This window comes from Hordeum vulgare, chromosome 1H (genome assembly GCF_904849725.1).
Source record: "Hordeum vulgare subsp. vulgare chromosome 1H, MorexV3_pseudomolecules_assembly, whole genome shotgun sequence".
Lineage (NCBI taxonomy): Eukaryota > Viridiplantae > Streptophyta > Magnoliopsida > Poales > Poaceae > Hordeum > Hordeum vulgare.
Window position 1 is genome coordinate 495,282,167 of NC_058518.1, and position 22,763 is coordinate 495,304,929.

General features: G+C 43.3%; 2 non-coding genes across 2 annotated transcripts; one reads left to right on the forward strand and one right to left on the reverse strand.

Annotated features, from left to right (window-relative positions):
• The first annotated feature begins 5,871 nt into the window (after positions 1–5,871).
• TRNAD-GUC lies at positions 5,872–5,943 on the forward strand. Its single transcript has one exon. It is a non-coding gene; the product is annotated as a tRNA-Asp (tRNA).
• Positions 5,944–8,188: 2,245 nt separating this feature from the next.
• Positions 8,189–8,260, reverse strand: TRNAD-GUC. Its single transcript has one exon. It is a non-coding gene; the product is annotated as a tRNA-Asp (tRNA).
• Between the last annotated feature and the right edge of the window lie 14,503 nt (positions 8,261–22,763).

Sequence of the window (22,763 nt, forward strand, 5' to 3'; positions counted from 1 at the left end):
AGTGCAGAACCAGATGATAATGGTGTGCTCACTCAAATGAACAACATACACTATGAGCAGCCTGATGATGTGGCTGGATCTCAGTTCATATGTTCTCAAATATGCAGTCCTGATGAAGGAAATGTTCACAGCAATACAGAGGCAGTGCATGATCATAGCAATTTGAGGTCAGAGACAGACAATGTTCAGAGCAATGTGAGGACAATAGCAGTGAATGATGAGAGCAACAATGCAGTTTCAGCTAGTGATTCTGAAGAAGATACATAGTACATAGCACACAGTGAGGACAGTGGAGAAAATTCAGAGGTTGTTGAGCTCAGAAGGCATGCTAGAAAATTTAAGAAGAGGATGAGAGATACAAAGAGTTGGATTGCAGGTGATTCAACAGCTGCTATTCCTATTGACTTAATTGCAAATATGGAAGATCAGTTAGAGGGAGAGGAGAAACAGTGGGGCTATGACTCATCTGATGAGGATTATTCTTATGATGAAGATTCTGATGGGGCACATGGTGAGGAGGAAGAGCCAGTATCCAAGATACAATAATGACTCAGAAATTCCACACTTTGAATTGACAATGGTATTCAGGAGCAAGAATCAGCTTGTGAAAGCATTGAAGAAATATGGAATTGTGACCAAAAAAAGCATTGTGTTCTTGAAGTCAGAGAGTAACAGAGTTAGGGCTAAGTGTGGATGGCCTGGCTGCCCTTGGCTTATTTATGGAGCCAAAACCTCAAGAACAAGCAGGTTTCAAATCATAACATTTAATGATGAGCACCATTGTGCACAAAACAGGGAGAATAGACTTGTGACAGCTAAGGTTATTGCTGAAAGATATGAGCACTTCATTTTAGCTAATCCAATGTGGAAAATTGACAGCATGAAAGCAACAGTTCTTTTGGACATGTTTGCTGATGTATCAACTTCTAAGTGCAAGCATGCAAAGAAGCTTGTCATGGATAAGTTAAGGGCTGGAATGAAGAATGAATACACCAGGGTTTTTGATTATCAGTTGGAGCTACTTAGAAGTAATCCTGGAAGCACTGTTGCAGTCTGTTTGGATCCAACAAACATGGAACAGAACATATTTCAGAGTTTCTATGTCTGCTTTAATGCACTGAAGTTGGGATTCAAGGCTGGCTGCAGGAAAGTGATTGGTTTAGATGGTTGTTTTTTTAAAGGTGCTGTCAAAGGAGAGCTATTGTGTGCTGTTGCAAGAGATGCAAACAATCAAATGTATCCACTCGCATGGGCAGTTGTTGAGAGGGAAACAAATGAGACATGGAAGTGGTTTATTGGCCTGCTAATTAAAGATCTTGACATTAATAACAATGGAGCTGGATGGGTCTTCATTTCAGATCAGCAGAAGGGACTGATAAATGCCATGAAGGATTTTTTGCCAAATGCAGAGCACAGAATGTGTGCTAGGCATATTTATGCCAACTGGAGGAAGAAGCATAGGGCACATGAGTGGCAGAAGAAGTTCTGGGCAGTTGCCAAAGCAGCAAACAAGCAGGATTTCAACTACTATAAAGCTAAGCTTGCCCAAGAAACACCAGATGGTGCAAAAGACATCATGAGAACAGAGCCAGTGCACTGGGCAAGGGCTTTTTTTCCAGTGGGATCCAATTGTGAGTCAGTTGATAATAATTTGTGTGAATCCTTCAATCATGCAATTGTTGAAGCAAGGTTTTATCCAATAATTTCAATGCAAGAAAAAATAAGGAAAAAGGCTATGGTTAGAATTCAGGAACAAAGGGAAAAAGGTAAGAACTTCCTTGGAAAAATATGTCCAAGTGCATTCAAAAAATTGAAGAGCAGCATAGCAAGGACCCAATTCATGGAAGTACTTTGGAATGGCAAAGATGGATTTGAAGTGAAACTTGTCACTGGGAGAAAAAGGCCGTACACGGTGAGTCTTGAGAACAGGACATGCTCATGTGGCTACTTCCAGCCAGTAGGTCTACCTTGTTCCCATGCAATAACAGCTATCTACAAGTGTGGAAAAAATGTGGAAGATTTCATTGCCCCTTGCTATTTTGTAGAAGTTTTCAACAAAATTTATGAACACTGTTTGATGCCTGTGGAAGGTGAGGAAATGTGGCCTGTTTCTGAGAAACCAAGACCTCAAGCTCCATCATATGCAACCATACCAGATAGCATGCGAGGCAGGCCTAAGAATAATGATAGAAGGAGAGAAGAATCTGAGAAACCTAAGCCCAGCAAAAAAATGACCAAGCATGGCACTGTAATTATTTGCTCAATGTGTGGCACTGCTGGACACAACAGATCAGGTTGCAAGCAAAACCCAGAGAGAGGCAAAAAGAAGAATGCACACCTTAAGAAGAGTACCAAAAAAAGAGACACAACAAAGGTGAAATTTAAATGATTTCAGTTTGTTCTATTAATTTTAGATGATTTCCTGAAATTTAAATGATTTAAGTTGGTTCTCTCCAATTTTGCCATGTAGGAAACTACAACTACTCCACCTGCTACTGCCCCAGGAAGAGCTGCTCCACCAGCAAGATCTACTCCACCTGCTACTGCACCAGCAAGATCTACTCCACCTGCTACTGCACCAGCAAGAGCTTCTGCATTTAAGCCCCCAAGAGCAAGAGCTGGGCAAACAAGTGCACAACCTGGGCCATCTACTGGCTATAAGAGAAAGAGAGCTCCTGCATCATCTATTCCTAGCTACAAGTACTTTACTGCTAGTGGCAATGTATAATCTTGCCTAGTTTGATGTGTTGCAAACATTAAGGTTGTGCTGCAACAGAAATCTTTTGCAATGCCAGAGATATTAAGGCTATGGTCCTAGCTTTTGTAATCTATTTGCAAACATTGTGTCAGCAATGCTAGAGATATTTGAAAACATTATGTCAGCAATGCCAGAGATACTTGCACATGCTATCTTAATGCCAGAGATATTTGCAAACATTATCTCAGCAATGCCAGAGATACTTGCAGATACTTGCTCTTCATTGCATTTCAAATAGTGTTCCACATATTGACAGAACATAAATGGATTGCATACAAGATCCATCATTGTACTACAACCTTCAGTTCACTACAAATTTCCCTAGCACTAACCCAATCACAAATACAATCAATACAAATATCACATTCATATACTTGCTCTTCATTGCATCCATATCTTCATTCTTCAACCTCAACTGCTCTTGCAGAGACAAAGCCAGCATTTCAGTTCCAGCAACAACACCAAATGAATCTTCAGTTCCAGCAACAACACCAAATGAATCTTCAGTTCCAGCAACAGCACCTCCACCCTTCAACCTCCGCACCTCATCTCTCAAATCTCCAATTAAATCACTAAGAAACTTGGGCAACGGATCATCATGCCATTCAACATACCCACAACCACCATGCTATGTAATTGAACAAAACAATTAAATCAGATTCAGCAGAAAAATGAAGAAGAACAGAAGACTGACGAAGAACGGAAGAATGAGCAGAGAAATTGGCTAACCATTGCATTGACGCACGCGTAATACCTCCTCCCCGGGTTCTGACGGCTCCAAGAAATCCATCTCGGGGCTTTCCGTCGTGGAGTGCAGTGGCATAACTTCGCCGGCTCGTACGCCATAGGGTCCTCCCGGTAGCGCACCGGCGACCTCGCATCCGTATCCCTCCTCCCCGACGCTCGCCGGAATCCAGGAGCAGAAGACCACGACATTGCCGCCGCACAAATCGCCCTCTCCTCTCTCCCTCGCCGCCGGAATCCAGGTGCTAACCTAGCTGCGCCAGAATCGAGGAGCAGGAATCCCCAATCGATTTGGATCGGGATATATCCCACCGCGCAAGGGTCAATTGGCCCACCTGCCAGATGAATCCCCGTTGACTAGGCCACGTCAGCTTTTTCCTGCCCAAATCGACTACAGGGTTCATATTAGACCGGGATTAGAGAGTTTAGAGTGCTGATTACCGGGATTAGGAGTTCAGGGTTCGATTTAGCTAGGGTCTACCAGTTCAGGGTTTATTTTGGACTTTTTCCGTCCACGCCTTTCGGAAATCCGTTGCCTCTCGGTGCATGCTGCTCTCCGATGACGACGATTGGCCTTTTTTGTCAGGCGAGACCATTGCGGTTGGCAACGGGATGCCCCGACCTGCCCTTTCAAATCACGCTGACCGCGGAAAGCGGTGAGGTGACGCGAGGCTATGGGGCTGCTTGCATGCGGGAGGTGGGGCCGGACGAGCAAACACTGCGGGGCTGCGGCGTGGACACCTCCGTTGTGGCTGCGAGCGTGGAGCGCGAATGGGTGCACACGTGGTTGGGTGTGTGTGTGTGCGGGACGAGCTCCAGGGATTGGTCCGTGGTGAGGAGCAGCTCACCACGGGCTCAATGTGATAGCCGGGGACACAGTGGAGACAGCGAAGGAACGAGCCAATGCCGACGATGGTCCTCGGGTACGACGAAGAAGATGAGCTAGAGACGGAGTTCGTGGTCGAGGGATGATGGCTTAGAGGGCGCCTTATTCCAGCTACCGGGGCAAGAGGTCGAGGGAGAAGCGGGGATTGTCATTATGATTCTGGTCGTCATTATCCGCCACGACCACGTCTCTAAGTTTCCATGAGAATAGAGAACTATGTCTATCATATACTAATATACCGCTCCCTCCACTGTTAGCAGTATAGGGTACCGTAAAAACTATCTATATTTAACCATGTAGTGATATGGTTATTAAGATGTTAAAACCAAAAAAATATACACCTCTAGATAAGATGAGTGCAGGATAAGGCTCTCAACATTTCATATGATGGATGGAAGCCTGGCGCAAGCATCTCATTTTATTTTTGTGAGGATCCCTTCATCGGAGCGAAAGGTGTAGAGATTTGGGCATCGATCTCTACTATATTTTTCTTTTAGAAAAGGAGGTATCGCCCCGGCCTCTGCATCGAGAGATGCATGCAATCCTTTATTAAATAAAACGAAACCAAATCCGGAACGAGTACAACAAAGTTCAGAGTAAAGAACAAGGACTAATCGATACAAAGCGCCCAAAGCGCCGAAGCAGCGAAAGTATAATAAGTAGATGCCTAGCCACCTATCTTATTAGCTTGCCGCCATCCAAACCGGTTGAAGATAACCTGTGCTACCATCTCCCAACATGCAGTCTACTGCAATATGCAAAACAAAGTGTGAACCAAGGGTGAAAAGTTCAACAACTAGATTTTGGTTGAGAACCATGCATTTATAGAGCTAACTGAGTACTCTTATATGGGCATATAATTTCCAATGTTTTCAATAGACGACTATATCCCAGCTATAGCTTTTTGACCAGGGTACCGCTAAATTATAGTCATGTACAATAGTCCGCTAATGGCCGGCTATATATAGCCTGCTATATCCCCGCTATAGTTAATTTAAAAGACCGCCGCTATTTGATACATTGATAATTTAGGCATATAATTTGCATCAAGAATGGAATGGATGAGAACCATGCGTTGATAGAGCTAACCAAGTATAGCTATTGTTGCGACTTACGTACGATGAACTAGATGGTGGTTCTTATGGAAACATGCATGACATTGAGAAATTATAAGCAAAAATCAAGCAACATGGTGATCCTTGGCCTGGTTAGATGCACCTACTTTCTGCAATTCGGCGCAGCTGCTTGTAAGTAAGTATGAACTATTAAGAAGCAGAGCTGCTTGTGAGCAATAAAAGATGAAAACACCTGTACGTGAAAACTGAAATTCTGAAACCGCTCATGAGTTTCGTTTACGTGATTATATTTGTCTATACTTTTCCGTTCGTCTTCGTTTGCTCTTCAGGTAACTCCAGTCCGGAGTAAGTCTTTGGGTTCTCGGGACCAAAATCAGAAACGTTAAGTTAATTCACAAAGCATCAAAGTCGTTGTAGTATAGTGGTAAGTATTCCCGCCTGTCACGCGGGTGACCCGGGTTCGATCCCCGGCAACGGCGTTTCTTTTTATTTTCGTTTTTGCACTTAAACTTTTGGGCTGAGAAACCATGTTACAGTCATCTGTGCTTTCTTGCTGTAACAATGTTCCCAAGCTTAGATGCACTTGCTGCGACTGAATTAATTGTGTTTTCTTGCTGTAACTGTTCAATAAAAATTACCATGGTAATCCAACATGATCTACAGATTGTGGTGAAATACAGTAATAGAATCAGAATCTTATTCTCTCCAGGACAGATCATTCCTACATTTGACTTCATGGGTCTGTTTCTTTTTTCAGTTAATTCCAACTTGGGAAACCATGATGTGACAATTTACATAATTCCGATTTGCACCATGCTTCATTTTTAGGATCTGCTCTTGTATGCCTCCAGTCCGAATCAAAAGGTTGGAAAGAAGCGGCTATACATGTTCCCAACCGGTGTAAAATGCTCGTGCTAATTGTCTTCTACTTTCTCTGTACCTAAATAATTATAGTTGAAGAGAACTACACTAGTTTTCTCCAACAATATATACGCATGAAGTCTATCATACAGGAGCATACGTGATTAAGTAGAGAATATCATTTTAATCACCGCCTTTGCTCGGTATAAATACTCATAAAGTAGACATCCATTTCATTAGAGAGTTGGATTACACAATATCTTGGCCCTCCATGCCCTTCCTGATGAATGACGATACTTGCAAATGGACATTTCATTACCAAACATATCCTCAGACAAAACACACGCCATTAGGGTAGCATAAAAAGGAAATGCAGTAGAGCACCTTTTCACCCTAAAATTGCACCCAAAAGAAGATATATCTAAAAAGACAAGTTGGATGGACCGACCAGTAATCAAGTGGAGCCATATCTTATCATGACTAGAGATATTGCATAGAGATATGTCAAAGCTTACATCCACAGGTAGTCCAAAAAAATATGATCATGGATTTTCATAATCAGTACCCCAGACTTGCAACACAACATCTGTAGCACTAAGCATTCCAAAATCTGTTACTGGTTTTAGATCAAAGATTTCATGAAAAATGGTAATATCGAGAAGAGGAGTGCTCTTAAGGGACCAAGTGTATACTTTTCTCTTGTAATTATCCAATGCAAGAACGCGTTCTTAAATCGAATTGTCTAAATAAAATACTCCGTTGGTCCCAAAATAAATGTCTTAAGCTTAGTACAACTTTGTACTAGAGCTAGTGTAAAGTTGAGACGGTTATTTTGAGACGGAGGAAGTAGTTGGCAAAGAAAGCGCGGAGATTTGATCTACCGGTTCTCTATTCAATCCGGCATATACAATAATGTTTCGTCCTTCTCACAAATGTATCCTACTTCTATAGCAAAATACCAAGCGATGGGCAAAATGCATAGGAATTCTCCAACCGTGTAAACCACCACAGCTCAACAATGAGAAGAAAAAAAAAGCATAGGAATTCTCCAACTGTGTAAACCACCACAGCTCAACAATGAGAAGACAGAAAAGCATAGAAAATCTCCAACTGTGTAAACCACCACAGCTCAACAATGAGAAGACAGAAAAGCATAGAAAATCTCCAACTGTGTAAACCACCACAGCTCAACAATGAGAAGACAGAAAAGCATAGAAAATCTCCAACTGTGTAAACCACCACAGCTCAACAATGAGAAGACAGAAAAGCATAGAAAATCTCCAACTGTGTAAACCACCACAGCTCAACAATGAGAAGACAGAAAAGCATAGAAAATCTCCAACTGTGTAAGCCACCACAGCTCAACAATGAGAAGACAGAAAAGCATAGAAAATCTCCAACTGTGTAAGCCACCACAGCTCAACAATGAGAAGAAAAAAAAGCATAGAAATTCTCCAACTGTGTAAACCACCACAGCTCAACAATGAGAAGAAAAAAAAGCATAGAAATTCTCCAACTGTGTAAACCACCACAGCTCAACAATGAGAAGAAAAAAAAGCATAGAAATTCTCCAACTGTGTAAACCACCACAGCTCAGCAATGAGCTGTATTGCATCAAGATAGTCGCATACAAAGCTCAAGAACCCACCAGTTGATCCAGAAGAACTTACAACTATTAAGCATGTAACTACGGATTTTTCCTCCAAGCCTGCAGTGAGATCATACTGTGCAGATTTTAATATTTGAAGCTTTAGGCAGATTTACCGGCCCTAGGATCTTGTGTGCTCCATTTTCGAAACAAAAACCAAGTATCAGAAAAGGAGAGAAGTAACAAGCAAGCGAGAGAGAGAAAAAAAAGTTTAACGCCGTTGCCGGGGATCGAACCCGGGTCACCCGCGTGACAGGCGGGAATACTTACCACTATACTACAACGACTTTGATGACAGTGTTATTAAGAAACACTGTAATACAACATATCACTGGATACCTAGTTAAGATGAACAACAATAACAATACAACATAGCTATTTTAAGGTGAACTAGATGAAGAAACATAGCAATACAACAGTCCATACAACATCACTCAATAGGGCACTGGTAATACAACATATCAGTTTAAAGATGAACTAGCCAACAAGTAAACAATATAAAATGAAGGCAATTTGGAAATTAGTTAGAGTCACTCCCACTGGATGAAATTAGTCAGAAATTTTTCAGTATATAGTGCATACATACTTTCCTAGATATACTTATTTCCTTGCTTCCTTGTTGCGCTAGCATATTTGTTTCGTTGCAAACTTGCCATGTTGCTTACTTGTTTGCCGTCACCTATAGGTTCACACAAAGAGATGCAATAGGCTGCTTCATAATAAAATGAGAGACCATTATTTTATCAAGTTCAACTCCAAACTTAAACAAAAGAGAAATATGAAAAACAAGGATCTGATTGTGGACCACACGTTTGTAGATGTTCTAGAAGATGAAGATAATGAGTGGATCACAAGTATTGTGCCTCATGGACCTGATGAAGTTGTACAAGTTGCAACATCAACATCACAAGGAACAATTGATGCATCAAAAGGAAAGAGAGGGTCCCACTCTCACCCTAGGAAGAAGAAAAAGTTGCTCCCTCGCTTTCGTGAAGATGAGTTGGAGTCAGCTAGTTCTTCTTCGGAAGATGATGACATGCATTCACCATCTGGTTCATCCAATGAGTGTGATTCTGAATAATTTCCAAATTGCCTCTATGTTGTATTGTTTACTTGTTTGCTTGTTGCCCTGTTGGCTACTGTTGTTATATTGGCTGGTGTTGTATGGACTGTTGTATTGCTATGTTTCTCCATCTAGTTCATCTTAAAACAGCTATGTTGTATTGTTATTGTTGTTCATCTTAACTAGGTATGCATGTATGGCTCGTGCAAAAAAATTAGATGTTGAAATCCTTAACTTCCGAGATATATTTGGCATTTTTTTTTAAAACACTGTTTTGAATATAGCATGCTATAACTTGTATAACATTTGGAGAAGGGCCGCACTATTTTAAATAGCATGCTATTTTTTACATTGGCCTTTACCCATGAAGGAGGAGTACAACTTCCCATGTGCCGTCTTGTATGATGGGTCAGCTGCACTTTCAATTCAGCCTCTCCGTCTCTCCCATTGTGCTTTTCATTCCACATCATTAGTTGGCCTCTTGAGAAGTCTGACGTGTTTACATTTGTCTCCAGTACACATTACAGATGAAAAACTAGGGTTGTTGCTCTCAAAATCTTGCTTCCTGGAACGGTTGTACATCTCGTATTGTATGGGGATAAAATTTGTTTGCGAATAGATTTTACGTAGCAACAACTGAAATACCTTAGTTGTTGCTCTCACATTCTTTCACTGTGATGGGCTCCTGACCAAAAATAAGGTGAGAAATTCTTCTCAACTTAAGAACGTAGATTTGACGTGCATTCTTCTATCAGATGCTCGCATGAAGCTTCCATACAACATACTAAATGTTGAGAATCTTACCCTAGGCTCAAGATATCGAGAGGTATATTTCTTTGCTGTAAAATCTTATTGACCAAACTATCGGGACAATAACTTAAGTATACACTTAAATACATGTACATAGCACAGCTTTGTTAGAAGAATGCATGATTAATATTGGGGTTTGTCCTTTTGAGAATGTCAAAATTCTAATTTCAGTGCTTCCTTACAAGCTCCCCAATCTATGTAACTTGAAAATGGTGCTGAGTAGAGCAGCAAGGCCCTCCTCCCCTAGTCATGACATCTTCTCTCTGGTTTCTTTTCTTGATGCTTCTCATATCCTAGATTATTTCATCCTGTATAAGTTGAGCCATATAAGATAATTAGTGTTTTAAACTTGTTTTATTGGAACAATGACACAAATGTATATGCAGGTAGAGCAGCGTGCTACGAGGTCCAATCTCGTTGTTGGAGAAGACAACGTCCAATCTCGTTGTGAGGCGAAAGCTAGAGCGCCAGCATGACTGCCTTGGGTAGGTACTGATCACGGGATTTTGTCCATCCCGAAGCCTAGTTGAGCTGACAATTCACATCATCGAGTGTGCAACTTCCCTCAAACGTCTGATGCTGGACATGACCTATGACTATGATAGGAGGTTGGGTAGCATTGGCAGATGTCCTGCCTCAACATAGAATAGCCAGTGTCAGCCGATGAGCAAGGCAGATCTCAGGGGAGCTCGTGGAGGCATCAAGGTTGCGGGTCGGTACATCATGGGGAGAGTTCCAACGGTTGTTCAGTTCAAGATCCTAGAACCATGTAGTCAATGTCATATTGGTTACCAATGTAGTCGGTTTTAGATTTGGGAAATTCTGGCTATTATCACATGCTTCATGTTAGTAGCACTAAATAACTCATATTTTTTATGGCACAAAAAAGTTTTTCCATTCGAATAAAGCTCCGGGTAGTTCAAGACACCCAACTTCTCTCTTGGGTTAGCTTACTATTGCCTGTGACAATGACTTGCATGCATCACTTTGATCAACAAATTGGTGAAGGAAAAATTTGCCACAATGTTGTTGCCAGATTAAACCTGCCACTATATTACAATGACATAACACTTTAAATGATCCACCCAATTCCACTATATTACTAGTACATTGCTATAGATGAATTAACTTTTGGCAACTATATCTGCAACATCAAATAGGAGGGGACAATGGTTCCGTTTTATTAGTTGCATCGGAAAAATAGAACACACTACAAGGATGCCATGAAAGCATTTTATCATAATATTGTTTTTTTATTTGTCCCTCAACTTGCACGGAGCGCCCAACTCAAAACTGAACAGTATACCCTGCAAATGATATTAAAAGTTTTTTAGTTAACTAAATTTCATACATGGAGATAGTAACTGAACAAAGATGTGTGCCAATATAAAAACAATTGCCCAAACAAAACACACACAAACACATCAATATACACTAATATCAACAACAAAAATAACCTGCACAGTTGTCTCCTTCATGCAACGCATTGCCGCATGAACATGTGACGGCAGCCCACCTCGCTAGATTGATATGAGCCAAATCTGCAGCTGTGAACGCATTGCAAATTGCCAGGAGGTTTAGCGAACGTGTCACCACTTGGCAGCATGCGTGGCTTGGTTCGAATGGCCAATGTGCACCTTTCCTAATATTGAACTTGCAGTGTTCAATCACCTCATCTTTCTCAATAGCAGCTCGAGACTTACTTGCCCATGTATGGTTTGGAAAAAAAAGAGACCGTCACAACAACTAGGAGGTAGAACGCCGCAACCACTCTAGCGCTAGCCATATCAAATCAACTTTGAAAGATGTGGACTAATACTTATCCAGGCAGGTGCCTAGGTGTATATGTATGCTTTTGATCGATGTGTGATGGTGCATCACCTAGGCTCTCTATATATAGGCAGTGTGCTATGGAAAACATTCACTTATCTTCATGCTTAAATTATGTATTGGTGGCATCTTGCTGGAAAAAATTATTGCCTGCATTTGATTCATTGAGTACGTTCTAACTATAAACTAGGATATGTATCTCGATATGTTGTCATTAATTTATACACAGCTAATGCAAGTAAATATTAAATGTTGGGAGGGTAGGTCCCACCTATTAATAGATTTCCAAATTAGTAGATTTGATAATCTAGGCATGGATGTTTACCAAAAAACAAACCAAGTGCATTTTATTGCTTGCAATTGTCCTGCATGGGCGGCAACCTAGTAAAACTTTAAAGCCATTGAAGAAATTGAACATAAAAATCCGGCCACGCCCAAAGCCCGCATCGTTATGAACTCCATTCCACGCTCCAAAGCTTAAAGGCCCAGTGGCCGTAGGATGCAACGCCGTAGGAGCTCCGCGTGTGTGTCGTCGCAGAAAGCCATCCAGCGATTAAGAACACCCCTTAGTCTCACAAGGTCCCAACCCAGGACATGGAACATTCCATGTACGACCCTGAAAATAGAAATCATTCCTCATTTTCCAAATGTACCACAAGGCAGCAATAATCACCAGACTAAGAACAACTTTACTTTTATGCAGGCGGGAAATAGCGCAAATATCAACAAAGCAAGTCATTCTTTGCATATTGAAGAAAACAACTACCAACGACCAAATACATCGGACAACTATACAGTCAAAGAAAAGATGTTGAATGGACTCATCTTCGGTACAGAACAGACATGACAAAACATCTACTTGACTTCTTTTAGATAAATTGTCTCTAGTTAGCACTTTATTGCAGACACGTAGCCACATAAATATATTTTGGGGCCAAAGAACTTTCCACAGATCATCTCCAATAGGAGATACCACACCCCCAAAATTAATGATATTGTAAAAGGATTTAACCGAGTATTTTCCTTTAGTTTCCAACATCCAAACCGGCAAGTCAGGTGCGGCAGATAGAGGGTATTTCACCAGATGCTCAATTAGTTGTAGCCATCTAAGCAACCCCCCCCCCCCACACACACACACCATCACCACCACGTACACAACACCTAAAAGAGAGTTCTAAAGTGACACCATCTCATACCTGAGTAACAGAGCAATCAGGTTGCTTGCAAATCTCATATAATTTCCAAAACATAGTTTTTAGGGAACAATTCCCAGCCCATGTGTCATCTAACTAGATCATGGACATTGTCTAGTGGCAAGAAAGCATCATAAGAAGAAACAAGAACGAATGAAGAAGAAGATGAAGAGAGACTTCCTTGCATGTGTGGTCAAGCGCGTTAGGGGGATTAAATTTAGAGATCTGCTAAATGAAATGAAGTTTAACCCTAAAAATACTAGTTTTTTAAAGGATACAACACACGATTTGGAATTATTATAAGATAAGAGGATTTGCTAGAAATGCCCTAGGTACACAAGAAAAGGCTCTTAGCCGTACAAGTTCATGCAGGGTACCTGTTGTGCATCTGTTGAAACACAACTTTTCTTTTTTGAGCGAAGTTAAAACACAACTTTACTATATCTACGAACAATTATGGAAGCTTACGGGCTGGATCACCCAACCCACTAGTTGAAATCAGGGGGGGCGGTTAATTAGGAGGGAAAGGTTAGCCCAATTACAAAAGGACAAGTCAGCTGATCCAAAAAAATTGTAGCTTTAGTCCAAGTGACACCGATTAATTGTACGACATGAACTGAACCGACTAACCCTGGCGGCGACTAGGGTTTAGGGTTTTCTACTCCGGCGGCTCCTTACCGTCGTTGAGGATTGGGAAGCTTTTCTCAACACATCTCGATCGTGACGGAGGCTCTTTCTCTCGATGGCCTCCTCATCGACCGGTGCCCCTCGTGGCTCGAACCACGGGGTGGGAAGGGAAAAGCCCCGATAGATCTAGAGTCAGCAATGAAGAACATGAAGCTTAAAGAATCTGAATTAGATGCAGTGATAGTGGACGATGAAGAGATCTCGAAGTTCGCAGAGGAGACGCGATGGCTTGAGGTTGCTAAAGTGAATACGACCAAACCCTTTAGTGCCGAATCTTTCAAAACAACGATGAAGTTTGTATGGCGTTTGGCATATGATCCGGGGATACGCGAGGCGGACGACAACCTCTTCATTATTCAGCTTTTCTGTGTTGGAGACTGGAACAGGGTGATGCACCAAGGTCCTTGGATCTTCAGGGGTTTAATGGTGGTGATTGAGGAATACGACGGCAAGGGGAAACCGCACACAGTGGCTCTTGATCGGGTGCAAGTTTGGGCACAAATTCATGATACCCCTGAACTATACCGGAGGGAAGTGGTACTAGATCAACTAGCTCGCCGTATCGGCCAGGTGAGGAGCATGGAGATGAACCCTAATAGAGTTTTCGAAGGCAATTATGTGAGGGTGCGAGTCAAGATCAAAATAGATGAACCACTCGTCCGATTCACTCCGCTTAAGATCAGAGCGGAGGAAACCCTGCTGCTACCGGTGAAGTATGAGAAAATTGCTTTTTCTGTGAGGTATGTGGTATCATGGGTCACGCCCTGGAGGAGTGTGGGGATGACGTACACGGCCCTGATGAGGTGGAGTATGGACAATGGATGGTAGCTAACAGGCGTTCACTATCGTCTACCCAATATACTCAGAACAGCTACTCGAACCCCCACGCAACCGGTCTCGTCGAGGAAGGGGAGGAGGTCCGCATGGACATGCTGCTGCAAACAGTAGGGCCGCGAATACAACTAAGAAACGATCTTCCTAGGAGGCGGGCATGAGCGACACTGAAAACATGGAAGACACAGCTGAGAGCCCCATGAAAACAATGTCGATGGAGCAAGAGGAGGGAGGAATAGGGAAACCACCACAAGCTGAATCCTCTGCAAAGAAACGGCTAGACCTCTCGACTGCATCTGCAGCAACAGAGCCTACTGAACCGGGGGAATATGAACAACACAATTCCAACATGGCAGAAGATACGGTGCGCCCGGAGCAAACTGCGCCACCCCCTCAGGCGTATGTCACACCACGGGATAGGAAGAAACACAAGGCGGGATTGTCACCCCATAAAATGACAAACTCATAGAGCGAGTTGGCGGGCTCCTTCGAGGAGCGCCGCCGGGCTCAATGAGCGTGCTTTGCTGGAACTGTCGAGGGGCGGGGAGACCCGAGACAGTTCGTGAGCTTCGCAATCTAGCAAGGCAGTATACTCCACTAGTGGTTTGCATTGTGGAAACTCAACTTCCTAGAGGTAGAGTAGAAAGCTTAGCAAGCTCACTAGGTTATGATCTTTCTTTTGCAGTCAGTAGTTCTGGATGGAGTGGTGGCATTGGTATTTTTTGGAACAATTCAATAAAGCTTGAGACTTTTGGCTATTCTGAATATCACATTGATGCTCTAATCACCATGCCAGGGGTGCCACAGTGGAGGTTGACGGTGGTTTATGGAGAAGCACGGGTAATGGAGAGAGGTATAACTTGGGACCTTCTACGGTCATTAGCCTCTATGAATGACCGCCCATGGTTGTGCATTGGTGATTTTAATGAGGTCCTACAACTAGACGAGTATGAGGGATAAAGCCATCGCAGTATTACGCAGGTTCATGGATTCCGAGACGCCATCGATGTTTGTGGACTATCTGATCTTGGATTTACCGGACCGAGATGGACATTTGAGAGAAGGGTAGCTCGAGGTAAATATACCCGCGTACGGCTAAACAGAGCATTAGCAAGTGGGGATTGGTGTAGCATCTTCCCACACGCGACACTGTCACACAAAGTGGCTGCCACTTCATATCATAACCCTATCTTGCTTCAGACCGAAGGCCAACTAGACAGACAATGCCGACAGCAACCCTTCAAATATGAGATGATGTGGGAGTCCCATGATGGCTTCCAAGAGGAGGTGCAATAGCATTGGCAGGGCCCAAGGGTCACAACAGTTGCAGAACTAAAGGGGAAAATCGATGCTTTGTCAAAAGGACTTGGATGTTGGGACAAAACCACGTTTGGCAATGTTCGTAAGGAGATCAAACGACTAAATGGAGACCTGGCAAACCTTCAGATGGATCCGAGCCGCACCAAACCTACGCGGATTGAAACAAAATCAAGGATAGACTGACAGAGCTCTATCACAGGGAGGAAGTTATGTGGCGTCAGCGGTCACGGGTTACATGGCTTAAGGAAGGTGACAGAAATACCAAAATTTTCCATCTGCGGGCGAGCAAACGAAGGCACAAGAAAAAGATTCAATCCCTAGTAAGGGAGGATGGCAATACGGTTGATGATGCCGACGAGCTGGAACACATGGTGACAGATTTCTACCACCATCTCTACACATCAGAGGGTACATCAAACATGGAGGAGGTGCTCAGTAGGGTACCTCTGAAAGTTACCAACGAGATGAACCATCTTTTGATCTCGGAGTACACCAAGGAGGGGGTGAAGTCGCCTCTCTTTCAAATGGCACCTACTAAAGCGCCGGGGTCAGATGGATTCCCCGCCCATTTCTTTCAACGGTATTGGGATGTATGTGGAACTGAGATCACCACAATCATCTTAAAAATTCTGAAAGGGGAAGAAGAGGTAAACATTTTGAACGAAACTATCTTGGTATTGATACCTAAGGTAACAAGTCCCACCCTTCTTACTCAATTCCGCCCGATAAGCCTATGTAATGTCATCTACAAAATAGCTTCCAAGGTTATAGCAAACAGATTGAAATCCATCCTCCCGGAGATCATATCAGAAGAGCAATCAACTTTTGTTGGGGGGGGGGGGAGGATTATCAATGATAACATAATATCTGCTTATGAGTGCCTGCATTTCATGAAACGAAGTAAATCGAAGAGGAATGGTTTCTGTGCCTTGAAACTGGATATGATAAAAGCATATGATCGATTGGAGTGGGACTATTTGAGAGCCATGATGACCAGACTGGGGTTTGCACCGGATTGGGTAAACATTATTATGAAGATGGTTAACTCCGTTACTTTCTCGGTCTTACTGAATGGAAAGAAACTTGATCAATTCACTCCTACGAGAGGGATTCGACAGGGAGATCCTTTATCACCCTACCTTTTCTTGCTGGCAGCAGAGGGCCTTTCTTGCCTCCTCAAAAACCACAATGAGTCATCGCCTATCAACGGAATTAAAGTGGCACCAACGGCTCCGCCGGTTAGTCACTTACTTTTTGCCGATGACAGCCTCCTGTTCTTCAAGTCTAGTAGTGAGGGATCTACTATGGTATCTTCTTTGTTGGAGACCTACTGCATGGCCTCTGGACAGAAAATCAACCAAGCCAAATCATCGGTTTTCTTCAGTAGAGGATGTGCACCTGAGGTGAAGGAGACTATCAAAAACATTCTTAATGTGCAGAATGAAAGTCTGAGTGACAAATATTTGGGGATGCCCACAGATGTGGGTAGTAGTAAAAATGGGGCTTTCAAATACCTAAAAGGAAGAGTGTGGAATAAAGTTAAAGGCTGGATGGAGAAAATATTATCTACAGGGGGGAAGGAAGTACTTATCAAATCTATTGCACAAGCTATTCCAATCTTTTCCATGGCGTGTTTCAAACTACCTCGTGGACTATGTCTCCATATCAATTCTATTATCCGAAAATTTTGGTGGGGCAGCAAAAATGGCGAAAGGAAGACGAGCTGGGTTTCGTGGGTAGTGATGACACGACCTAAATATGAAGGAGGACTAGGGTTCAGAGATGCGGAACTGTTCAATCTAGCCCTCCTTGCAAGAAAAGCTTGGCGCATGCTTAAATCTCCGGAGTCCTTAAGCGCCAGAATCCTAAAGGCACGCTACTTCCCCTCAACTTCGATTTTGGATGCGGAGCTTGGAAACAACCCATCACAGATTTGGCGTGCAATCATCGAAGGTAAGGAAGTTCTCAAAATAGGCCTGATCAAGCGGATTGGGGACGGCAGCACTACGGATATTTGGAACCAAAACTGGCTCCCTAAGGAGGCCCCCATGAGACCGATCACATGCCTTACGCCTCATCGTTCGACACTAGTGTCAGAACTTATCGATCCAACTTCAGCTAGATGGCGGCAGGAACTGATCAATACAACTTTCTTACCGTTAGATGCTAATGTGATTCTCAACATACCCCTTAGCACGAGACAATATGATGATTTTTGGGTCTGGTCGCACGAGAAGAAGGGAGAGTTCACTGTAAAGTCCTGTTATCGCATGCTTATCACGACCAAACTACGACGGGAGGCCTGGCTCGAGGGACGCGGCGGCCCTGCGGACAGCACCACAGAGAAGAAATGCTAGGACACGTTGTGGAGAATTCAGGTTCCGTCGAAGATCAAGGTCTTTCTATGGCGACTTGCACAAACTTCTCTGCCCACAACGGATGTTCGTCATCATCGGCATATGGCGTCCTCCCCATCCTGTGCGATATGTGGAGCAGAGGACTCTTGGCTCCACTCCCTTCTTACCTGCACAATGGCGCGGTGTGTCTGGGTGCTTCACGACCAAGAGCTAGTCGAGCATATGCTAGCTACAGCGGAACCAGACGCACGGTCGTGGCTCTTCAGTATGATAGCGTCGGTTTCAGCGGAGGAGTTGGTTAAGATCACGATCACACTATGGGCTATCTGGTTCGCGAGACGGAGATTGATCCATGAAGGAGAACACCAAAGCCCTTTGACAACACACTCCTTTGTCAACAAATTCATAGCTAATTTGGAAGTGACCAAGGCAAAAACATCTATATCACATGCAAGACCGGTGCAATCTACTGCTCGAAGATGGATTCTGCCACCTGCGGGATGGACAAAGGTGAATGTCGATGGCGCAGTATGCAAAAATCCCCCCATAGGCGCTGTTGGGGAACGTCGCATGGGAAACAAAAATTTCCTACGCGCACGAAGACATATCATGGTGATGTCCATCTACGAGAGGGGATGTTCGATCTACGTACCCTTGTAGACCGCACAGCAGAAGCGTTAGTGAACGCGGTTGATGTAGTGGAACGTCCTCATGTCCCTCGATCCGCCCCGCGAACCGTCCCGCGATCAGTCCCACGATCTAGTGCCGAACGGACAGCACCTCCGCGTTCAGCACACGTACAGCTCAACGATGATCTCAGCCTTCTTGATCCAGCAAGAGAGACGGAGAGGTAGAAGAGTTCTCCGGCAGCGTGACGGCACTCGGGAGGTTGGTGATGATCTTATCTCAGCAGGGCTCCGCCCGAGCTCCGTAGAAACGCGATCTAGAGGTAAAACCGTGGAGATATGTGGTCGGGCTGCCGTGGCAAAGTTGTCTCAAATCAGCCCTAAAACCTCCGTATATATAGGGGGAAGAGGGGGAGCCTTGCCTTGGGGCTCAAGAGGCCCCAAGGGGGTCGGCCGAGCCAAGGGGGGAAGGTCTCCCCTTCCAAACCGAATCCAACTTGGTTTGGAAGGTGGAGTCCTTCTTCCGTTTCCCACCTCCTCCTTTTTTTCTCTCTTTGATTTTCTTCCTATGGCGCATAGGGCCTTGTTGGGCTGTCCCACCAGCCCACTAAGGGCTGGTGCGCCACCCCCAAGGCCTATGGGCTTCCCCGAGGTGGGTTGCCCCCCCCCCCCCCCGGTGAACACCCGGAACCCATTCGTCATTCCCGGTAACTCCGAAAACCTTCCGGTAATCAAATGAGGTCATCCTATATATCAATCTTCGTTTCCGGACCATTCCGGAAACCCTCGTGACGTCTGTGATCTCATCCGGGACTCCGAACAACATTTGGTAACCAACCATATAACTCAAATACGCATATAACAACGTCGAACCTTAAGTGTGCAGGCCATGCGGGTTCGAGAACTATGTAGACATGACCCGAGAGACTCCTCGGTCAATATCCAATAGCGGGACCTGGATGCCCATATTGGATCCTACATATTCTACGAAGATCTTATCATTTGAACCTCAGTGCCAAGGGTTCATATAATCCCGTATGTCATTCCCTTTGTCCTTCGGTATGTTACTTGCCCGAGATTCGATCGTCAGTATCCGCATACCTATTTCAATCTCGTTTACCGGCAAGTCTCTTTACTCGTTCCGTAATACAAGATCCCGCAACGTACACTAAGTCACATTGCTTGCAAGGCTTGTGTGTGATGTTGTATTACCGAGTGGGCCCCGAGATACCTCTCCGTCACACGGAGTGACAAATCCCAGTCTCGATCCATACTAACTCAACTAACACCTTCGGAGATACCTGTAGAGCATCTTTATAGTCACCCAGTTACGTTGTGAAGTTTGATACACACAAAGCATTCCTCCGGTGTCAGTGAGTTATATGATCTCATGGTCATAGGAACAAATACTTGACACGCAGAAAACAGTAGCAACAAAATGACACGATCAACATGCTACGTCTATTAGTTTGGGTCTAGTCCATCACGTGATTCTCCTAATGACGTGATCCAGTTATCAAGCAACAACACCTTGTTCATAATCAGAAGACCCTGACTATCTTTGATCAACTGGCTAGCCAACTAGAGGCTTGCTAGGGACAGTGTTTTGTCTATGTATCCACACATGTATATAAGTCTTCATTCAATACAATTATAGCATGGATAATAAACGATTATCATGAACTAAGAAATATAATAATAACTAATTTATTATTGCCTCTAGGGCATATTTCCAACAGTCTCCCACTTGCCCTAGAGTCAATAATCTAGTTCACATCACCATGTGATTCCAACGAATCCAACACCCATATATTTATGGGGTCTGATCACGTCTTGCTCGTGAGAGAGGTTTTAGTCAACGGTTCTGAAACTTTCAGGTCCGTGTGTTCTTTACAAATCTTTATGTCATCTTATAGATGCTGCTACTATGTGCTATTCGGAAATACTCCAAATATCTACTCTACTATACGAATCCGTTTCACTACTCATAGTTATTCGAATTAGTGTCAAAGCTTGCATCGACGTAACCCTTTACGATGAACTCTTTAACCACCTCCATAATCGAGAAAAATTCCTTAGTCTATCAGTTACTAAGGATAAATTTTGACCGCTGCTAGTTATTCAATCATGGATCACTCTCTGTACCTCTCAACAGACTTGCTGCAAGGCACACATCAGGTGCGGTACTCAGCATGGCATACTTTAGAGTCTACGGCTAAGGCATAGAAGACGACCTTCGTCTATTCTCTTTATTCTGTCGGGGTCGGGTTTTGAGTCTTACTCAAATTCACACCTCACAACGCAACCAAGAACTCCTTCTTTGCTGATCTATTTTGAACTCCTTCAAAAACTTGTCAAGGCATGCATCTTGTTGAAACTTCCATTAAGCGCTTTTGATCTATCTCCATAGATCTTTGATGCTCAACGTTCAAGTAGCGCAATCCAGGTACTCCTTTGAAAACTCCTTTCAAACAACCTTGTATGCTTTACAGAAATTCTACATTAATTCTGATCCACAATATGTCAACCACACATACTTATCAGAAATTCTATAGTGCTCCCACTAACTTCCTTGGAAATACAAGTTTCTCATAAACCTTGTACAAACCCAAAAATCTTTGATCATCTCATCAAAGTGTATATTCCAACTCCGAGATGCTTGCACCAGTCCATTGAAGGATCGCTGGAGCTTGCATACTTGCTTGTATCTTTAGGATCGACAAAACCTCCTGGTTGTATCACATACAATGTTTGCTCAAGGAAACCGTCGAGGAAACAATGTTTTGACATCCTATGTGCAATATTTCATAAATAATGCAACAACTACTAACATAATTCTAACAGACTTTCAGCATCGCTACGAGTGAGAAAGTCTCATCATAGTCAAATGTTTGATCTTGTCGAAAACATCTTTGCGACAAGTCGAGCTTTTCTTAATAGTGACTTATCACCATCATCGTCTGTCTTCCTTTTAAAGATCCATCTTTACTCAATAGTCCTATGACCATCAAGTAGTTCTTCCAAAGTCTACACTTTGTTTTCATACATGCATCCTCTCTCGGATTTCATGGTCTCCAGCCATTTGTCGGAATCCGGGCCCACCATTGCTTTCTCCATAACTCGTAGGTTCACTGTTGCTCAACAACATGACCTCCAAGACAGGGTTACCGTACCACTCTGCAGTAGTACGCGACCTTGTCAACCTACGAGGCTTGTAGTAACTTGATCCGATGCTCGATGATCACCATCATCAGTTTTCACTTCAATTGGTGTAGGCGCCACAGGAACAACTTCCTGCGCCCTGCTACACACTGGTCGAAGTGATGGTTCATTAACCTCATCAAGTTCTACCACCCTCCCACTCAATTCTTTCGAGAGAAACCTTTCCTCGAGAAAGGATCCGTTTCTAGAAACAAACACTTTGCTTTCGGATCTGAGATAGGAGATGTACCCAACTGTTTTGGATATCCTATGAAGATGCATTTATCCGCTTTGGGTTCGAGCTTATCAGACTGAAACTTTTTCACATAAGTGTCGAAACCCCAAACTTTCAAGAAACGACAGTTTAGATTTCTCTAAACCTCAGTCTATACTGTGTCATCTCAACGGAAATACGTGGTGCCCTATTTAAAGTGAATGCGGTTGTCTCTAATGCTTAACCCATAAACGATAGTGGTAATTCGATAAGAGACATCATAGCATGCACCATACCAAATAGTGTGTGGCTATGACGTTCAGACACATCATCACACTATGATGTTCTAGGTGGCATGAACCGCGAAACAATTTCCACATTGTCTTAACTGCGTACCAAAACTCGTAACTCAGATATTCATTTCTATGATCATATCGTAGACAGTTTATCCACTTGTTACGAAGAACTTCACTCCGAAACAGAATTGAACTTTTCAATATTTCAGACTTGTGATTCATTAAGCAAATACTCTAGTATCTACTCAAATCGTCATTGAAGTAAGAACATAATGATATCCACTGCGTGCCTCAGCACCCATTGGACTGCATACATCAAAATGTATCACTTCCAACAAGTTACTATCTTATTTCATCTC